Here is a 23,457-nt window from a genome sequence, read left to right as displayed (position 1 = left end):
TGGTTATAAAAGAAAATATAGTTAGATAAAATTACTCTTCTTAGTCTTTTTCAGTACAAATTGAGACATGTAGGTAACCCTACTGTCCTGATAATGAATGACACATTGATCTCAGAAAACTCTAGTGCACATGTCTCAATCTACAGTCAAAACAAAAATAAATGTATAAACTAAGAAATTTAAGTGACAGGGGATTTACTCTTTTACCTCCAGGTATGAGAAAATACATATTATCTTCTCCCTGCATAGAAATCAGCTGCTTCTGCTCTAACAGCTGCTCTGCTGATCTTCCTCTCACTGCATATTCAGAAAACCCATAAGAGAGGGGTGAGTCATTCAAAAATATTCTTAAGCATTAGCAATACATTATAAGTATCTGTATCCCCACTTACTGGAATATAGAGTATTTCTATATTAAAATGCCAGAAACTGAGGTAGCCTTACTTTTTAATGAGATTGCAGGTCTCATAAATTCCATCCCAGTAAATTCAGTAAGATAACTATAAGAAGAATTATCTGCTTTTCACTTTTCATTAATATCAAGTAGCTGCCATTGCTACATTGTAAAAAGAAAAAAAAAAAAAGCAATTAACCACTAGCAAAATAGAACTGACTTCCAGTAAAATGAAAGTTGGGGCTTTTTACAGTCATTTCACTAATAGAGGATCCCTTAAAGGATTAGCCCAGTGGAGCACCAAACAACTTAAAAGTCATTGCTGCTTTAAGGATATTTCTAATCCCAAAAGCAATTTAAAGTTCACAATGTAGTTTGGATAGAATTTAGAAAATTTCTACTACGTTTGGGATGAAGTCCCTTAGAAGTAATTAAAACAAAGTTATTAATACAATTTAATTAAGGTGGAACTCACAAAACAAATAAATCTTCTGACCTTACACCCTCTGGGAAGACCAAATTTAGAACTGCTCTCCAGGTAAAATAGTCAAGACATAGAAATTAGAATTAACTATATCTGATGGAAAGATGTAGCAGTAATCTGTGACACTTAGGTCAAAATGATACTTGTTCTTAATAAAGTATCTGCTAATCACCTTTATTTTGACCTCTAAATCCTGGAGGCTCGGAACCCATAAGCTTCACTCTGGTCTCACTGACCTCTCTACACAGCCAGAATCATGTGCACAGTCATTTTAATTTTGCTCATTCAGGCCCTCTGTTCAAATACACTCACAATACCCCGAAATTTATCCAACCTGTCCTTCAGTCATGCCCACATTGGGATGACACAATACAGAGTAGACCACATCAACAATTTCCATGATGTGAGCAGACCACACTTTACTTATGAACAGGAAAAGATGTTCCGACTTGAAGTGGATAATTATTATGACACTTACCATAACTATCTTTTGAAATCAATATCAACCCTTGAAGACTTCAATCATTTTACTCAGATGTTGTAAAATACTCTTCCAGCATGGAAACAAGTGAAAACATCGTGTAATTTTTAAAAGAAGGGAATAAAATTTGAGAACAATGCTTTTTTGTCAGTGGACAACAGTTTCAAAAAGTCATTGAGCAACATAATCCTAAACAATGGGAAAGCAACTTATGTCACGAAAGATGGTATTATATGCTTCAAAGAATCAAATTTGAAGAGCAGTTCTCCGAGTTGTAAACTTTATGTAACTACTTTTTCAGTATACTGGCTCATAATGCAAATGTTGGACATGTTTTCTCATTAATGAATGTTGAGTAGACAAAGGAATTAAATAGTTTTGATGTGACCACAGTAAAAGCCATATTACAATGCAAATGGAAGACAGTCTGTAACTGCAAGGAGTTTTATAAGCAGATTACGCAAGACAAAGAAATGTTAAGTAGAGCCATATACTTATAGAAATATAATTAAAGAGGTATGTAGTATAGATACTTATAATTCATTCCAGATAAACAAGTAATTTTTAGTACAAATATTTCCTATACAATACTTTTCTTCTTTCCCAGTGTACATATGGAAAGGCAATTAGAAATAATTCAAATTTAACTGGGCACCATCTATTTTTATTTGCAAGCCTAGCAACCCTAACTTCATGTGGCTAGGATTCACATGGAATCCAGTCCAAGCCTGGGTTGTCCCACCCAGCACCACGGCCAGTTTTGGCCATTCCCAGGCAATGGAGGGAGTCCTGCACGCTCTCCAGGTATCTGAGCAGTACTACTCACAATAATACTGTGAAGCAATATTATTTTCAAAACCTTCAAATGAGAAACAGAAAGACAGTATTCAGTGTATTTCCCTGAACCACTCTGATAAATACAGCTTGTATATCTGTTGTCTCAAGTGTAATCAGCCACCACATAAATATCACCTACAGCTATGATACATATATATATATATATATATATATATATATATATATATATATGGTTGTCCCTTCCAGGATACATATTGTAAGAAGAAACATTTAAGATGGACTAATACGAAACTCATGATCAAGTACCGCTCTTCAACATTTCTAAGTCTAGACTATCATCTTGTCATCTCCCTTCTTGGTTTCATTCAATTCAGTGTGTACTAATTGAGGCCTCCTTGTTCTAGGAACCAGGTCTGCTTCTTCCCTAGATCCCACGAAATTACTTTAGTCCTCTGCTAAGTACTATAGCCCATTACAAAAATGGCAAGTTGATGCCTAGGGTTTTAATATCTGGGGTCAAATCCCCTAATGTCAACGCCCATCTATCCTCCAGAGATTGCCCTGGATTCTCCATTCATGCTGCTCTCCCTCAGGCTAGGCCACACATCATTCCATGCTTCTCCCTGGAGGGGCTGGAGCCCCCTGGAGGGGCTCGAGCACTGCTCGAGTTCCCTAACTCCCAGGTTCCTCTGTATCTCTTAGTTATGGATGGCATTCAAATACCATCTTCTTGTCCCTTTACCAGGAAGCCGGTACACCTATCCATTTCAATCCATCTAAAGACAAACTAACCACGTAATTAGGTATCAGTCACTTAATCTGGCTCACGCCTCTTCTGTTCCCTAAAATAATGTACTCTATTTAAATACAGCTATATTTTATATGAATTGTGAATAAAATTTTGATTTCATGATAGGCCTTCATCACCTTAAAGTTAGATAAAGGCAATGTTTTCATACATTTTTATTGAATGGGCACAGAACCTCATCTAGATCCTCAGGCTAAAATTTATCTAAATTGTTAACATTAGCCATAATACAGCTACACTGTGATCAGTATGTTAACTCATTTAATCATGAGAATCTCTCATAGCCTCATTATCATTTTCTCTCTTGCCTGTTTCTCTAACAGGTGGGTTTTGTACATGGCAGAAAAGAATCTATCAAGACAGAAGAGTGACAGACTGATGGAATAGTAGAAGGCAACAAGTAAATACCAATTCGCCCATTATATAAGAAACAGAACAGGGACACCATATGGGGTCAGTTACCTAGAATTTGAATGGAATATCTCCAACGGTAAACAGTGGAAGGATCCGAGCTGTGGTTAAAACAAAACAAAACAAAAAAAACATTACCAATCAATAAATTTGGTTGAGATAGAAAGAGATGGAGGCAAGGGGGAAACAAATATAGCACAGATCAATCTAACTTAACTCAGTTCCAATATAGGTCTCTGTATGAGGACTGTTTCTTAATAAATTTTTAATCTAATTAATCATCAATAAACAACTTATTATGAAAGTAATGTATTTCCAGTTTTTGCAGAGAGCAAACTAGCGTAATCTTTTGACTTCTTCCCCACTCAAACATGGAAATGACAAAGAAATAGGATTAAAAATATATCAACCTGAAGCATAGAATGAAACTGGGAGAAACCCAAGGAAACAGAACGTAGCCACTGACAAGAAACAGATTGTGGGAGTAGTTCTGAGTAGAGTTCTTCCTTCTCTGTTGCATTGCCATGAGGAAATTATGCTTGTCCTTCTATAACCCTTACAAGCAAAGGTACATAAGGCAACATGAGAGTGGTCCAGAGCTAAGAAGAGTTGAAGAGTGAATAACTCACTACAAGTGCACACAAAGCAGCCTACCAACCTAGGGAGTTCCCTCTTTCTGTCTCATCTCATTACACAAGATGAAATATTTTTACCAATGAAGAAAAGGACTTAGAAGAACAGCATCCAGGAAGAGGTGAAGGATAAGTACCCTAAGAGTTAGGGTTTCCAGATGAGCAACCATATTTGCACATACCCCAAGTGTAGTACAATGGGCTCTCTACTTTTGTTCTCACCTGAAGTAGCACAAGTTAGGGCCTGGACTTTTGCCTTTTCCGTATAAGGTACACATTACTGACCAAGGTACCTCAGAGGAAAACAAATTCTATAGAGAAGAATAATGTGATAAATGGTGAACACAACTTTTATAAAAGAAAGATAATAAAATATGCAACCCAAGATCACATGAGACAGAATTCATTGAACAAGAGAGCACAAAAATTTTGAAAGAGCCAAATAAATATCCTTGATGAGATAAGGAAGTATATTCCTGGCATAAAGCAGAAATAAGAAAAGAAAAGAATCATACGGTAATACTGGGTATTAAACATTTAACAGTTGAAATAAGAAACTCAATAAATGGGATATATAGCAGAATGAAAACTATAACTATATGAGGCATTAAAATAAGCTTCAAATACTTTCAAGTAATTTAAATCATTCATAGAATGATTGACCATATAGATTTAAGCTAGAAAAATTTTTAAAAAGAAAATATAACTAAAAATATCCCAAATGTTAGGAACTTACATATGGACTCCTAATAACGTATAGTATGAGGAAGAAATCACAACAAAAAATAAAGCTGTTTTGAATCAAATGGTAATGAAGATACTACTAAAAACTTATGGAATCCAGCTAAAGCCAGTGATCAGAAGAAAATTTATAGCCCCAAATATACTTATTAGAAAATAATCTTAGATTCTATCTCCAAGTTTAAAAAAAGAACAGAAAACCATACCAACATGTTCCATACTACCCCATCTATTCTGCTACTGAGGTTACCAATGGAATTTTTTATTTACATTACTGTATTTTTCAGTTCCAGAATCTCCTTTTGGTTCTTATTTGTATTTCCCATCTCTTTTCCAAGACTTTCTATTTCTCTGCTTAGGCCTTCTATTTTTTTTTCATTTGTTTCAAATGCATGCATAATTGCTCACTGAAGTATTTTATAATGCTGCTTTAAATTGCTTGTAAAATAATTCCAACATGTTCATCTTGTCATTGCATCTGGATATTGTCTTTTATCATTTACATTGAGATACCTGATTCTTTGTTTGAAGAGTGATATTCATTTTTATCCTGGATATTTTATGTACTATGAGAATCTGGATCCTACTCAAATCTTCTGTTTTAGCAGCCCTCTTCTAAAACCATGCCCTTTCAGGAAGGGAGTCACTACCTCATTCATACCAGATGGGGTGGATAGGTTCACCGCATGGCCTTCATGACACAATGGGGATAGGAAAATCCATTGCCAATGGGATGTAGGGAAAGCCCTGACTTCCCACTAGTACTCTTCTGAAATCCTGTCTGGAGGGGAAGGGCACCTGCTACAGCTGGAAGAGGGTGGAAGTCTAGGCTTCCTACTTGATATTAGCTGAAGAAGAGGGGGGAGGGCTGCAGTATTTTTCTCTGGTGTTTGCCTGCAATATGGCAAGCATTGCCGAAATGTTTTCTATCCTGCTAAGCTACTCTCCTCTCGGTCCTTTGGCTACAGAGAGTAAGATTTCCTTGGTGCTTTTTTGTTTGTTCCCATTGGTGTTTCCAAGTTGTAGGCTTATCTAGAATTCAGTCTGAGATATATAGAAGGCAAAAAGGAAATCCAGGAAACCCACTGCCTTTTGGTTGCTTGGGTCCCAGAGGCACTAGCTAGTCTTTTTTCTCTCTACCTTTCCCAGTCTTCTTAGGCTTTTTAATATATAATATCCAGAGTTTTAGCTGTATTTAACAGAATAGGGAGAAGCATCTGTTCCAACTTGTTTGGAACCAGAAGTCCTATATCTATTTAAAAAGTGAATTCATTATTATAATCTTCCCTAAAAAATATTTAGCTCAAATAACTCCACCATGAATTATTTCAATCTTTTAAGAAAGATTGAAATTGAAATTTCTTTCTTTTAAGAAAGAAAGAAATTCAGTTTTACACAATCTATTCACAGATAGAAAATGCAGGAAAGTTTCCCAATTCATTTTATGAGGCTAGCATAAACTTCATGCCAAAATCTAACAGGATTATGTTTAAAAGGAAAATTAAGAGCCTAGCTCTCATAAACACAGTTGGAAAAAAATCCTCAAAAAACCATTAGTACATTGAATGAAGTGTTATATAGAAGGAACAATAGCTTACAATTAAGTGGAGTTAATTCTAGAAATGTAAGAGTGGTTTAACATTCAAAAATCAAACACTAAAATTATAGTAATATTATTAAAAAGAAATATCATGTAATAACATTCATGGAGGCAGAAAACTATTGTAAAATTATTGTTCTTTGTTTTTAACCTTATGGAACAAGTTTCACTTTGCCTTGTCTTATTTATGTATTTAGCTATCTGAAAGCAAGAACCTTGCCTTTTCATCTCTGTACCTCCTCACAATTTTGACTTCAAAATTTAGTGAAAGATCTTTCACATAATCAGATCTTAAGTAGGAATAAAAGAAATATAACAAATGTTTTTAATGTTATTAAAGTACTGTTGCCCATTACTTTTTCCAAATTATTCACACTAACTTCTTGCCTCATGGTTTATCTTTTTTGTTGTTGTTGTTTTTTGGTATTTTGTTTTTGTTTCTTTCACGGTTTATCTTTTACAAATAAATGATCCTGGGTCTCCATGTTAAAGTCACATCCCTCTTACTAATATATATACTCTAGAGGTGCTGGTATGATATAAATGTGAATGGAATTAAAATAAGAGCTATCACAACACAGTCAGAGAGCCAACCAACAGGATAAGTGGAGTTAGAGGAAGCAGTTGGGAAGAAATGGCAGTAATGTGTTGCCCATTCTCTTGAGGCTGGGCATCTACACCTTCAGCTATTACAGCCTTATATCTCCCTACTCCAGCAAGGAAAAATGAACCATATTGCACTGGATTTTCCATTCTACAAAAATCGTAACATTTAATGCTGGGAATGGGCTTTTACTCATTAGGAATAGGGAATAAAGAGAATCATTGATTCTAGTCTTTCACCATTGTCATTATTGTCAAAAGTAGAAAATTACTGTTTCACTCTCCATTTATTTTTTGTTCCCTATTTTCCATTTAGATATTTTGAAATCAGTTAAAATTGCCTGAAAAAATAACACAGAACAATTCAAAATATACAATTATTTTTTAAAGTAGGTTAGAAAGTTAGAAATGCACTATGCTCTTGAGTTTATTATATATAGTATATGCATATGACTATATTAAAATATTAATAGTTACTATAACTGAAATGGATGAATTTAATTTCTTCATTTGAATTTTTCCAAATTTCCCAGATCTTTTCCAATAAGTATGTATTATTTATTTAATCAGGAAATTTTTATTTTTATCTTTTTTTATATTGGAGAATATATGATTTACAATGTTGTATTAGTTTCAGGTGTACAGTAAAGTGATTTAGTTATACATATACATATATCTAATCTTTTCCAGATTCTTTTCCCATATAGGTTATTACAGAGTATTCAGTAGAGTCCCCTGTGCTATACAGTAGGTCCTTGTTGATTATCTATTTTATATATAGTAGTGTATATATGTTAATTTAATACATTTTTAATTTATTAAAAAATAATCATTTAATAAGTTAGATTTAATTAGATCTTTGAGGCAATATCCCTAAAGCTTTAAGAACTACTACTACTCTCCACATAATAGTTTAGAGATACTATTTAAATTCCTTCTGAGATTATAGAGTCTCTTAGAAGAAAACAAAGAAGGATTTAAATTGCTATCAGAGCCACTGATGGGTCCTAAGGAAACTTTTAAGGCTCAGAGATTGGGGAATATTTGTAAGATTTACTATCGATACGAACTCAAGACAGAACATTCAGGTAAGAATGACAGCCTTACCAAACAGCTCAAAAAAAGAAGAGAGCTAAGATGTCAACTAGCTTGAGGAAGTGCAACCACAATGAATTTATTATGAATTTATTACCAAGAAGTTGGTAAAATACTGGAATAGAATAAGGAATGATATATAGTGATGAGTGTGCTTGTGTCTAACACTACATCCTTTTTTAGAAACTGAAGTCCCAACAGGACATGCTACCTATTGGGTGTGGAGAAGGTAAGAATCCTACATAAAAAATTAAATAGGAAGTACTGGGGCAGAATTGTAAAGATTTGTTTCAGAAAAAGAAAGAGAAATGGAAATAATAAGTTCTCAATAATTTACTTTTTATATATTTTTTAACTTTTTACTTTGAACTGATTTTAAACTTTCAGAAAATTTACCAAATTAGTTCAAAGAGTTCCCTTACATCTCTCAACTAACATCCAATGTCAATATCTTACACAACCATAGTACAAGTATCAAGAATAAGATATTAAGGTTGGTACATTATATTAACTGTGGACTTTATTCAGATTTCACCAATTTTCCACTAGTGTCTTTTTCTGTTCTAGGATCCTTTTCAAGGTCCCACACTCTATATAATTGTTATTTGTCCTTTGTCTCTTCCAGTTTGTGACAGTTCCTCAGTCTTTTTTCTTTCATCAATTTGAAAAGCTCTAAATAAAAAATTAAAAAGGAAATATATACAAAACGAATTATTAAATTAAGGAAATATCTTGAATATCTATAAACATCATTTTAAATTATCATTTCTTCTTACGATGAAAAAGGGGAAAAAATGTGAACGTGAAAGTCCAGATTAACATGGGTTGTGCAATTACTCTGTATCAAGGGCTATCACATGTCACACATACTTACTTCACAACAATTCTATAAAATAGGTGCTATTATGCTAATACTACAGGTGGCACATCACATTCAGACAGTTTGTGTCTTGCGCAAGGTCTGTACAGTTAAGAAACCACACAGTGGAGACTAAACTCTAAGTTCTCTGACTCCTAGCCAACTGCTATTTGCATTAAGACATGGTACTTTTTCATAAATAAATCTTATCAGCATTTCGGACAAAGGGATAAAAGGATTAGGGCAAAGTAGGCTTCCAGGGCACAGCCTTGGAGATGGTGAGAGCATTCAGGATAAGCAAGGTGAATCAATACCAGGAGTGAGCCTGTTGCTCAGATAGACGTTCCCACTAGATAAGAGTTAAAGGCTGTTGCTGTGTTTCCAACAACAAAAAAACTGCACTTGGTTTCCACACAGAAATGTTAGTGAAAAACCCAGAATAATTCTCAATACCACATAAAAAAGGAGAAAAGGCCTTTCTTTTTTACCTTTGCCTTTGCTCACTCCATCTTATTCATTAATGTTTCCTTTGGGGGCTCATAGGAGCTTATTTATTCACACAAGCACTGGGGATCTCCTGTGACGGATGTTTCATATTGTGAAGAACAAAGTCGTTTTACCAACAAAAGGGGAAACCTGATAACTCTGAAATTAGAATTCAATACTTAGTGCTGGAAACTTACTCCTGAGGAAGCCTTCCAGGATGGCTGGGGTACAGCCCGATTTAAGAGGCTCCTGGGGCAAAATAGGAAACACTGGTTGAATTTATATGATTTACAGACAAACTTCCGTTGGCAAATACAGGTAGACGATAGATGCACATGATCTGTGAGTCTCGATGTTTTCTTTCCTTGCACAGGTGGTGCCCAATGGTGAAAAATAATCTAAGGACAGGGCCTTTCGGGAGATGGATAAAGCTCAGGGAGCCAAGAAATTGAAACTTTACATATTTTGAAGAAAGAGAAAGAAGCAAAAGTAACGGAAGCCCCCAACTGCTTCCCCAAGGTCTTGCCTTTCTACCAGGTATCTCCTCTTTCTCTTTACTATATGATACTGTTGTTGCTTTTTTAATGAATCCTATCTGTACCGCTAACCTTGGTCACATTCTAAATGGTGGGCTCTATAATCTTTTTTTGCAAGAACTGGGCTGTGTCAGTATGTCTTCTCAGAGTGGATATATTTGTGAGATTGACTGGTTGAAACTGGAACATTAAATGGCCTGAATTAGTCTCTGAAAAAAAGCAACAGAAAATCTCAAGTCAATTCCAATCCATTGACTGTTCTTTTTCCTTCTTGGGTTTTAGAGACAGCTGGAGCCAACAAATGCCTGGACCTTCTGGCCTCTTTGGCTTCTCCTAATCATTAGAAAGAACGCAGAGATGCTAACCTTTGCCCCAGGGCAATTCCCTATTAAGAAAATTTGTTTTTCTTATTTTTACAATTAATAGGTTTAGCATAGAAAAACTGGAAAATATGAAAAAGATTAAGAAAAGTTAAATGCTTCAAACCCAATCTGACAAAGAAAACCACAGTTAATATTTTTGTTTCTTCCAGCTACACATATGCAAAATTATGATTATTTATATTGCCAAGTAACTTGCTTTTATCACATAATAATATATCATGAGCATTTTTCCTTATCCTTAACTCCTCTGGAAGAATACAATTTTCAGTGGTACAACATATGAAGGTATGTTTTCTCACATATCATAACATGCTCCACCACTACATACCAGATTTTCAGCATCCTAAAGAAAAACAAATTACAACTGTCTATTGATTATTTCAGAAAAATAATATTAAGTAATAATAATGATGACAATAACAGTAATCCTTAACTGACTTTCAGGGAAACACCTCCAGAGTTTCATCATTTAAAATCAAGTTGGCCCATGTCTAAATTACCGAGTTTTAATCAAGAATGTTAAATTCTAGCAAATGATTTTTTTATATCTATCTAGATGATCATATAAGGGATTCTGCTATTATTTGTTTGGTATATTATGTTGATAGATATCTAAATAATATTCGGAATGTCTTGCATTCATGAAATTATTTTAATATACAGTTGGAATTGTTTTGAATATATTTACAAATTTTACATATATGTTCAAATGAGACTGAACCATAGTTTTGTTCTATCTTTGACAATCTGGGGTGTAAAAGTTATTTTAGTCTGATAAAATGATTTATGAAGTGTTCCATAATTTTTTGGACATTAAACTATTTATGTACCACAGAGATTGTTTCTTGAAAGTATAAATTAACGCTTTACTAAGTAATCTGTGTCCAATGTTCATTTTGAGGATCAGTGTCTATCCTTCTCCCAGTTGAATCTCTGGTAATACTACAGAATCTATTATGCTAAGTGTTTACTAAATGAATAAATGAAAGATACTAGGAGAGAGGTAAGCACAGTTCTATGGAAGCACTTAAATGGGCATCCTACCCAAACTAGAAATTCAGGAAAGTTTCCTAGGAAAAGGTATTAACTAACTAGGAGGGGCCTTTCCAGTTTAAGCGAGGATTTCAGCATGGCTATTGCAGAGCGTAAAGAAGAAGGATCAGTAGTGGCTCCAAAATTTATACATTAGCATCTAGGGGTGACGATCTGACTGTGGGAAACTTTTCTTGAAGCCGTGTTATATAACAACTACACTGTTTTATCTCAAATTCTACTACTGTTATATTGGATTGACGTTGGGGGCAAGACTGATGAAGATTATGGGTAAGCAAATCCTCCCCCAGTATCTTTTCCCTTGGCACATTCGTGGTGTGGGGAAATATGGAAATGACATAAAAGAAGGTGGAGAGATTAAACTGGGCCTTTTATGATGGGCTAATTCAGTGTTAATGAGATGACTTTTTCCACTTTCTCTTATTTGTCATAAGTATTTAAATGGTCTCCTTCATCTGGGCCTTTTTCTTTGAGCAAAGAAAAGGAACCACTCTCTTCTCATTTCTTTCTCAACACCCACTCTCTCAAGATATAAGTGCTTAGTTTAGTGCTCATTTGTAACAGAATAATAAGCTCCTTCTATCCTCCTCCAACCTCTTCTCTTCCTTCTCCTCCGCCTTCTACTTAGAGCAGCTGTGCTCAAACAAATCAAAACTGCCTCAACTCACACTTTTGAAGTTAGATCCATGTGCCAACGTGAACAGAGACAGGCAAGGAAAAGCAGGAAAAAGGGAATTTCTTCTGTTAATAAACTATTGTACCATGATCTCTTTTTAAATCTCTCCCAAACCATTATCTAGGTGGTAACTCACTAGGAGGAAGAGAAAAAATATAGAAACTTAATGGGGAAGCCAGGAAGGCTGCCCTATGTGACCAGCCAAGGAATAAGCCAAGGAATCATGCCCTTCTGCGCTCCAGAAAGAGAGAGCAGGGCAAATGGTTGGCTGCAGGCTGGAGGACAGAAAAAAACGGAGACATTTTCTCACTCTGCTGCCCTGGTCCCAATGAAAGCAATCTATCACAGGAATACAGCATAGTATAAGGCACAGTGCTTACATCCAAAATCCACAGTCTTTCCTGGGCATCATATTGGACAAATGTGAAACAATTAGGGCAACAGCTGAGTTTTCATAATGTACTAACTAACACTGTATATCATAGGAACTCATGATATACACCATGGGCTAGAAAAAGCAAGTAAGGCAGGAATGTTAGTTTCAACACACCTAAACACTGTGTAGTATTTTCAGAGGATCAGAAGAGAATCTGTGATAGGTACTATGGTATTGTGTTAAGAGGACAGACTCTGGATCCAGATTGCCAGTTATTAAATCCTGGTTCTAGCTATATTATCTTGGGCAAACTACTTTAACTTCCCTTTACCTGCTTGCCCTGTAAAATGGGGATAATAATTGTTTCTCATACTATTATTATATGTAATACTGATAGGCTCGCAGTGAATATTAAATGACTGAATAAAGTGCTTATCACAGCACCTGGACAGAGTTAGTTCTCAATAAATATTAGCTAGCTATCACTGGTCCAGCCATACTAATATTTGCCAGTATTCATAAAATCTTTGCGCCAGGGCTTCCCTGGTGGTGCAGTGGTTAAGAATCTGCCTGCCAGTGCAGGAGACATGGGTTCAAGCCCTGATCCGGGAAGATCCCACATGCCGGGGAGCAACTAAGCCTGTGCACCACAACTACTGAGCCTGAGCTCTAGAGCCCGCGAGACACAACTACTGAACCTGCATGCCACAACTACTGAAGCCTGTGTGCCTAGAGCACATGCTCTGCAACAAGAGAAGCCACCACAATGAGAAGCCTGCACACCGCAACAAAGAGTAGCCCCCACTCTCCACACCTAGAGAAAGCCCCCGTGCAGCAAAGAAGACTCAAAGCAGCCAATAAAAAAAAAAAAAAATGCTATTCTAGTGAACACATGAACGATAAGAAAGCCAGACCGCCTTACTGCTGACATGAAGAAAGGTTTAGTGGTCTGAACAGATCAAACTCACAACATTCCCTTAAACCAAAGCCTAAGCCAGAGAAAGGCCCTAACTCTCCTCAATTCTATGAAGCCTGGGAGAAGTGAGGAAGATGCAGAAGAAAAGTTTGAAGCTAGCTGACGTTGTTTCATGAGGTTTAAGAAAGGAATCCACATCCATAATTAAAAAGTGCAAAGTGAAGCTGCAAGTGCTGATGTAGATACAGCAAGTTACCTAGAAGATCTAACTTAGATAACGAATGAAGGTGGCTACACTAAACAACAGATTTTCAATGCAGACAAAACACTCTTATACTGGAAGAAGATGCCATCTAGGATTTTCACAGGTAGAGAGAAGTCGAGGCCTGTCTTCAAAGCTTCAAAGGACAAGCTGACACTCTTGTCAGGGGCTAATGCAACTGGTGGTTTAAGCCAATACTCATTTACCCTTCCCAAAATCCTAGTGCCCTTAATAATTATGCTAAATCAACTCTGCCTGTGCTGTATAAATGGAACAACAAAGGCTGGATGACAACACACTGTTTACAACATGGTTTACTGAATACCTGAAGACCACTGTTGAGACCTATTGCTCAGAAAAAGAGATTCCTTTCAAAATATTAAAGATACCCAATGAGATTAATGTTGTTTTCATGCTTGCTAACACATCCATTCTGCAGTCCATGGGTCAAGGAATAATTTTGACCTTCAAGTCTTGTTATTTAAGAAATACATTTCATAAGGCTATAGCTGTCATAGACAGTGATTCCTCTGATGGATCTAGGCAAAGCCAATTGAAAACCTTCTGGAAAGGATTCACCATTCTGGATGCCATTAAGAACATTCCTGATTCATGGGAAGAATTCAAAAAATCAACATTAATAGGAGTTTGGAAGGTGTTAATTCCAACTCTCATGGATGACTTAGAGGGATTCAAGACTTCAGCGGAGGAAGTAACTGCAGATGTGGTGGAAATAGCAAGAGAACTAGAATTAGAGGTGGAGCTTGAAGACGTGACTGAATTGCTGCATTCTCATGATAAAACTTTAATGGATAAGGAGTTGCTTTTTAAACATGAGCAAAGGAAGTAGTTTCTTGAGATGAAACCTACTCCTGGTGAAGATGCTATGAAGATTGTTAAAATGACAGCAAAGGATATAAAATATTACATAAAATTAGTTGCTAAAGCAGTGGGAGGGTTTGAGAGATTTGACTCCAATTTTGAAAGAAGTCCTACTGTGGGTAAAATGCTATCAAACAGCATTGCATGCTACAGAGAAATCATTCATGAAAGGAAGAGTCCATCAATGAGGCAAACTTCACTGTTGTCTTATGTTAAGAAATTGCCATGGCCACCCAACCTTCAGCAACACCACCCTCATCAGTCAGCAGCCATCAACACTGAGGCAAGACTCTCCGCCAGCAAAGAGATTATGAGTCACTGAAAGCTCAATTGATGGTTAGCATTTTTTAATTAAGTATGTACATTGTCTAAGGTAGGAAATTTGACAAGCTATGTTAACTACAATGATGAAATCATAATAAATTCTAAGTACAATGATGTAACAGTATAGTGTATGTGGAATTAATATTATCATTCAATAAGTTTATTATAACCTGTTAGTATTTTCCCTTAACATATATTCTCATTTTTCAAAACAAAATAATTTTTTTTATTTGCCTTTTATGAGATAGCAAAGTAACAAACCCTAGACTAGACTATTTTTCTATACATAGTTGCTATAGAAGACCTCCTTCTGCTTTTTCTTTTGTGTGTATCATATAGTTGAAACTTTGTGGTTTGGCAGGAACATTTACATTTCACATTTTAAAACATATAGAGTTTTTAACTGATACTAAATAAGTGAGCACTAATATTTATAATAATACAAAATATGTTAGCAAAGCTAGTGCCAATAATGAAACATGGAAGTTGGTCTAAAAAGAAGTCATAATGATTTATACATAGCATTTATTTATTTAGATTTTAAAAATGAAGCACAATCAGCTTGTAATAATTAATCTTATTAAATGTTAAGAGTACCTTGTTATATGCATGAAAGAATAAAATATAAATAGCATCAACAAAATAGAATGTAGATGATAATGGAATCATATCTTCAACTTACTGGAACAAAACAACTGTTAACTGTAAAGTAGCTAAATTATCTTTCAAGACTGAAGATAAATTACTTTTCAGATAAAGACTAAGGGATTTTTATCATTCAAAGAATGTACTGAATTAACTATTAAAGAATGTAACTAAGGAAGAACTAAATTCAACCTAAATGGAAGAGTAGAATGGAAAAGAAAAGAAAGAAAGCAATAGTTAACAAAAAATTAATGAATATATGAAGAGATCTATAAAATAGCCTTTATAGAAAAATAAAGAAAACAAAAATCTTCAGAATTACAAAAAGACTCAAGTTTTGTGAAGACACTAAATAAGAGTAGGTGATTTTTTTTTTTTTTTGCAGTACACGGGGCTCTCACTGCTGTGGCCTCTCCCGTTGTGGAGCACAGGCTCCGGACGTGCAGGCTCAGCGGCCATGGCTCACGGGCCCAGCCGCTCCGCGGCATGTGGGATCTTCCCGAACCGGGGCACGAACCCGTGTCCCCTGCATCGGCAGGTGGACTCTCAACCACTGCGTCACCAGGGAAGCCCAAGAGTAGGTGATTTTAATACAAACTTCTCTAAAACTGTTTGCTATAGAAATGTGAAAATAAAAGATTTGACTTCTACAGTAAATAAGATTAAATAAATATATAAAAATGTAAGATATAGACAATAATATATGAAATACATAATATGTAAGGTCTATAAAATTGTATATTCAAACACTAGAGAATATATGTTTAAAATACAAGGCAAGTATTAATAAATATTGAACAGGTAAAATCACTCGACCACAATTTCTAGTTACAACACAACAGAATTCCAACAAAACCAGTTGATGTAGGTTACCTCTACAAGGAAATTTATAGGTATAAATAAATATTTCAATCTTTGTATATGACATATATACATGTGATACATATATACGTATATGAAAATATGAAAAATGTAAAATTAATACACTAAGCATTCAATTCAAACACTAAGAAAAATTAAAGAAAAAACAAAGACAAGGAAGTAGTGAATAAGTTGCTTAAAAAATTGCCAGGCCAAAACAATTCCCCTTGAAAAGTCTAATAAACTTTAAAGAATAGAAAAACTCTATCGCATGCATTTATTTCAGAAAATAGAAAATATGAAGAGCTTCTCAAACTAATATTTTGAGCCTAGAATAAAGTGAAACAAAAACTGCATAAGAAAATGGACAACCTGGAAGAAATGGACAAATTCTTAGAAAGGTATAACCTTTCAAGACTGAACCAGGAAGAAATAGAAAATATGAACAGACCAATCACAACCACTGAAATTGAAACTGGGATTAAAAATCTTCCAACAAACAAAAGTCCAGGACCAGATGGCTTCACAGATGAATTCTATCAAACATTTAGAGAACAGCTAACACCCATCCTTCTCAAACTCTTCCAAAACATTGCAGAGGAAGGAACACTCCCAAACTCATTCTGTGAGGCCACCATCACCCTGACACCAAAACCAGGCAAAGTTACTACAAAAAAGGAAAATTACAGACCAATATCACTGATGAATATAGATGCAAAAATACTCAACAAATTACTAGCAAACAGAATCCAACAACACATTAAAAGGATCATACACCATGATCAAGTGGGTTTTATCCCAGGGATGCAAGGATTCTTCAATATACTCAAATCAATCAATGTGATACACCATATTAACAAACTGAAAAAGAAAAACCACATGATCATCTCAATAGATGCAGAAAAAGCTTTTGAAAAAAATTCAACACCCATTTATGATAAAAACTCTCCAGAAACTGGGCATAGAGGGAACCTACCTCAACAAAATAAAGGCCATATATGACAAACCCACAGCAAACATCATTCTCAATGGTGAAAAAAATGAAAGCATTTCCTCTATGATCAGGAACAAGACAAGGATGTCCACTCTCGCCACTATTATTCAATATAGTTTTGGAAGTCCTAGCCATGGCAATCAGAGAAGAAAAAGAAATAAAAGGAATACAAATTGGAAAAGAAGTAAAACTGTCACTGTTTGCAGATGACATGATACTATACATAGAGAATCCTAAAGATGCCACCAGAAAACTACCAGAGCTAATCAATGAATTTGGTAAAGTTGCAGAATACAAAGTTAATGCACAGAAATATCTTGCATTCCTATACACTAATGATGAAAAATCTGAAAGAGAAATTAAGGAAACACTCCCACTTACCACTACAACAAAAAGAATAAAATACCTTGGAATAAACCTACCTAGGGAGACAAAAGTCCTGTATGCAGAAAACTATAAAACACTGATGAAAGAAATTAAAGCTGATACCAACAGATGGAGAGACAGACCATGTTCTTGGATTGGAAGAATCAATACTGTGAAAATGACTATACTACCCAAAGCAATCTACAGATTCAATGCAATCCCCATCAAATTACCAATGGCATTTTTTACAGAACTAGAACAAAAAATCTTAAAATTTGTATGGAGACACTAAAGACCCCGAATAGCCAAAGCAAACTTGAGGGAAAAAAACGGAGCTGGAGAAATCAGACTCCCTGACTTCAGTCTATACTATAAAGCTACAGTAATCAAGACAATATGGTACGGGCACAAAAACAGAAATATAGATCAATGGAACAAGATAGAAAGCCCAGAGATAAAACCACGCACATACGGTCAACTAATCTATGACAAAGGAGGCAAGGACATACAATAGAGAAAAGACAGTCTCTTCAATAAGTGGTGCTGGGAAAACTAGACAGCTACATGTAGAACAATGAAATTAGAACACTCCCTAACACCATACACAAAAATAAACTCAAAATGGATTAGAGACCTAAAGGTAAGACCAGACACTATAAAACTCTTAGATGAAAACATAGGAAGAACACTCTTTGACATAAATCACAGCAAGATCTTTTTTGATCCACCTCCTAGTGTAATGGAAATAAAACCAAAAATAAACAAATGGGACCTAATGAAACTTAAAAGCTTTTGAACAGCAAAGGAAACCATAAACAAGACAAAAAGACAACCCTCAAAATGGGAGAAAATATTTGCAAACGAATCAATGGACAAAGGACTAATCTCCAAAATATATAAATAGCTCATGCAGCTCAATATTAAAAAAACAACTAACCCAATCCAAAAATGGGCAGAAGACCTAAATAGACATTTCTCCAAAGAAGACATACAGATGGCCAAGAAGCACATGAAAAGCTGCTCAACATCACTAATTATTAGAGAAATGCAAATCAAAACTACAATGCAGTATCACCTCACACCAGTTAGAATGGGCATCATCAGAAAATCTACAAACAACAAATGCTCGAGAGGGTGTGGAGAAAAGGGAACCCTCTTGCACTGTTGGTGGGAATGCAAATTGATACAGCCACTATGGAGAACAGTATGGAGATTCCTTAGAAAACTACAAATAGAACTACCATATGACCCAGCAATCCCACTACTGGGCATATACCCTGAGAAAACCATAATTCAAAAAGAGTCATGTACCAAAATGTTCATTGCAGCTCCATTTACAATAGCCCGGAGATGGAAACAACCTAAGTGTCCATCATCGGATGAATGGATAAAGAAGATGTGGCACATATATACAATGGAATATTACTCAGCCATAAAAAGAAACAAAATTGAGCTATTTGTAGTGAGGTGGATGGACCTAGAGTCTGTCATACAGAGTGAAGTTAAGTCAGAAAGAGAAAGACAAATACAGTATGCTAACACATACATATGGAGTTTAAGAAAAAGAAATGTCATGAAGAACCTAGGGGTAAGACAGGAATAAAGACATAGACCTACTAGAGAATGGACTTGAGGATATGGGGAGGGGGAAGGGTAAGCTGTGACAAAGCGAGAGAGTGGCACTGACATATATACACTACCAAACGTAAAATAGATAGCTAGTGGGAAGCAGCCACATAGCTCAGGGAGATCAGCTTAGTGCTTTGTGACCACCTAGAGGGGTGGGATAGGGAGGGTGGGAGGGAGGGAGATGCAAGAGGGAAGAGATATGAGAACATAATATGTATAACTGATTCACTTTGTTATAAAGCAGAAACTAACACACCATTGTAAAGCAATTATACTCCAATAAAGATGTAAAAAAAAAAAAAACCTAAATAAAATATTATCTAACATAATCCAGCAATGTACAAAGTAATAATACCTAGTGTCCAAGTAGGAGTTATCCCAGGCAACCAAGGAAATTTTAACATTAGAAAATGTGTTCATTTTCACACAATATCAGTAATTCACAGTATCTATTTCAGGAGGAAAAAATGACCATTTTAATAAATGCAGGAAAATCACTTGATAAATTCAACAGGCAATTATAATTTTTTTAATCTTGGCAAATTAGAACAGAAAGAAACTTTTCAACCTGATAAGATACCTATCCAAAACCCACAGCAAATATCATAGTTAATGACGAAATATTAAATATATTCATTATAATGTTCAAAATAAGATTTTTTAAATGCCTGGGTTTGCCTCTATAACACTGGACTAGAATCCAATTGTATAAAGAAGAAGAAATAAGACATTTAAAGATTACAAAGGCAGAAATGAAATTATCGTTATCCCAGACAATACAATTTTCTACAAAGAAAACGAAGAAAAGTTATAAACAAATCATCTGAGTTAATAATGGTTGCAAGTCAAAGATCAACATTAAAAAATCAATTGTGTTCCTTGTATCAATCACAACTGGTTAAAAAAGTATCTTAAAAAGAATCTCATTCACAATAGCAACATATATGTGAAATGCCTATGAATAAATCTAATAAAAAAAGCACAAGTACTTTATCAGAAAAAAATTATAAATCTTTATTTTAAAAAAACAGATAAGGAAACCTGAGTAAACAGGGAGCTATATTTTGAATACAGTTAAGAAATTCAAAAATATTCATCCCCAACAACCTAAATTTAATGTAATTTCTATTAAAAGTCAAACAAAGTGAGGTTTTCTTTCCCCTCTTTGGATATTATTAAGTTGATCCTAAAATTTACAGAAAGAATAAAAGACTAAGAGTCACCAAGAAAATACTGCAGAATAAGAATGAGGATATGGTAATCACTATACCAAATATCAAGACTGACTGTAAGTTGTAGATATGTAGATAATGTAGTGTTGGTGAAGATAAACAGACAAATGGATCAACAGAATAGGACAGAAAGTCTAGGAACATCCCAGGCAACTAAAAGAGTTTGAAAACAGATATTATAGAGAGTTTGATGACTGATAGGGCATTGTAAATCAGTACAGACCAAATACTGACAAAAAAAGATAACGATAGATGTCTACCTCATACTACACCACATATAAATTTAATAAAGAGTAAATAGCCAAATTCTAAAAAGCAAAATTCTAAAACTTCTATAGAAAATTGTGGAAAAATATCTCTATGGCATATGGGCAGGAATAGTATTAACATTTGTTAAATAAGACACAAAACAAAAAGTAAATGAAAAGAATGACAAAATCAGCCTCCTTAAAAAAAATTTTTTTCAGATGTGTTTTCAGGTTTAAAAACTATTTAGTCAAAGAAACACACTTAACAAAACAGTAAAATTTTATTTTAAATGATAAAAATTGGTTCAACCCTTCAGAAAAATAATATGACACTACCTATTTAAAATCTCAGCAATCTGTTCATTCCTGAGAGTCAGCTAGAATTTCATCCAAGGGATATAGCCAAAAGAAAGAAAAAACCAAATTAAACCATACAGAAATTTTCATTATTTAAAATATCTAAATATGAGAAAGATAGGAGGAGAATGAGCCAAGTATCCTTCATCAACTCAATGAAATATTATGCAACCAAAAAATAGGTAATTTAAGACTCAACCTCCTTAAAATTAAAAGTTTTATATGACAAAAGACACCATTAAGAAAGTTTAAATACTAGACATAAATGGGAGAAATTATCTGTAGTACACAAAAACAAAAAAAGGATTAGTCCAGAGTATGTTTCTAAAAATACAAACAATCCAATAAAAAACTGCAATTTCTACAATGTAAAGGAACCCCAATACCAATAAAAATATAAAAATAATCAAATCACAACTTATCAGAGAAACAAAAAAAATTTTAATGAGACATTGCATACCCCAAAAATAGTCAATCAGTAAATTATGACAGTAATATGGAGAAACACAAAATCTAATTGCCACGGGGAATATGAATTAACACTTTGAAGAGCAAATAAGCAAGATCAGGTAAAGTTAATCCCTTAATTCCACTTCCAGGTATGGACTCAAAGAAAGGATGAAGAAAAAGCTAGTCTATGCCACCATCTAGTGGCCTCAGAATATAATAGAAAATACAATACCTTCAGCAGTGTTTACAAAGGACTTCTCAAAGTACCTGCACAGGGGTGCAGCAACAACTTATAAATGTGCAGAGTTTATATACGCAGTAACTTCCCTCACTGCCCTTTTGGGCCAGTATTTGACTCCATCTATCCTTCTTCCTTTTGCAGATTTGCATGAACCTAACTAACCTTGTGACAAAACCAAGTAGAAATATCTTCAGGCAGAGTGTTTCTCATGTCTATCTTATATAATTTCCAACACCCTTCAAATGATATCCATTGTTATGTGAGGTTGAAAGAATGCTTCTCCAAACTAACCAGATTAGATTGCATTGACAGGAATATGGTGCAAAAGGGGCCCTCATACACTTCTGTTAAGGTACAAATTTGGAAAATTAGCAAAGATGAATATATATCCCAAAATCAAACCAATAATTTTTTTATTAAACAAAAAAATTACAAAAAAGATAAATATGTGTATAAACTATGACACAAAAATTCCTCTCCTGGATACATTCTCTCATCATGGTTCTTAACCCCAAAGGACATCTAAGAATCTAAAAGTTTCATATATTGAAAATGGATAAGTTCCCGAGATCAGCTGTACAAATTGTGCTATAGTTAACAATACTGTAGTGTACACTTCAAGTCTTGTTAAGCGGGGTTATATCTTGTTAGTTTTTACCGCAATAAAAAATGAAACAAAACCTTCTTGAAGTGGCCAAAGGCATCCAGAAAATGAAATGGGGGCAGTCAACATTCATAAGAAGCAATGGCACCGGGTGAGTTTCCCTTTTAGGGATTTTAAGATAAGGCGGGAAGGACAGTCACCACCACTACAAGGTGCCTAAAATTCAGATGGAAAACTTCAATCTTACTGACTTGAAGAAACAGAGGACAGAGTTCAGGAAGACCACAGCAGCTGAAAATCTAGAAAAGAAAACCACAGTCAAATACAGCCAGAGAGTGGGAGCCCCAAATTTCTATATAAACTCTGCCCAAATACTGGCTGATCCCTAAACTACCCATAAGAAGAGTTAAGGCTAAAAGACCTGAACAGAGATTTCAGTTGCTGCCCACCTCAGAGAAGACAAGTTTGAAATCTGAGTCCTGTCAAAGTACTGCCTGCTAAAGCAAAACATCAATACTTGTGGAAAATTCCGTTTCCGCAAATAGTCACAGAAATATTTTTACTCCAACAGGCTCTTCTGAAACCTTGCTAGTCCCCTGATCAAGAGGCAGAGTCTTTTTCACCTTTGTGCATCCCACAACACTGAGTAAATACACCTGGCATCAAAACTGAGCAGAGGGCCTGGCACATATTTGGATCTTAAAATACAAATAGAACTGTGATCTTCTAACTAAGGCCAACATAATTCTGGAGTGCTGGAAGAATATAAGTGTGGAAGGAGCTAAAACACTAAGATATGGAAGTGCACAGCAGGGTCAGGGGACAGAAAGTCAATAGAAGATAAATGGAGTGAGAGGGGACAGTTGGGAAGAAATGGCAGGAGGGTATTGGACATTCCTTGAGGCTGTGCATCGACAGCTTTGGTTACCACACCCTTATATCTGCTTCACCTGAAAAAGAAAAACTGTGCATCACACTGACCTTCCATTCTATAAAATGGGCTTTGTGATACATTCTGACAATGAGAACT

The 23,457-nt window shown here is 35.0% G+C and overlaps 1 long non-coding RNA gene across 1 annotated transcript in view; it reads right to left on the bottom strand.

Annotated features, from left to right (window-relative positions):
- The window catches only part of LOC137227613 (uncharacterized), a 435,344-nt gene that overhangs the window by 385,609 nt on the left and 26,278 nt on the right, over window positions 1-23,457 (bottom strand). The gene's annotated exons all lie outside the window — the stretch shown is intronic.

Source organism: Pseudorca crassidens, chromosome 7 (assembly GCF_039906515.1).
Source record: "Pseudorca crassidens isolate mPseCra1 chromosome 7, mPseCra1.hap1, whole genome shotgun sequence".
Lineage (NCBI taxonomy): Eukaryota > Metazoa > Chordata > Mammalia > Artiodactyla > Delphinidae > Pseudorca > Pseudorca crassidens.
Note: the sequence above shows the minus strand (reverse complement) of the source record. Positions and strands in the feature narration are given on the sequence as shown.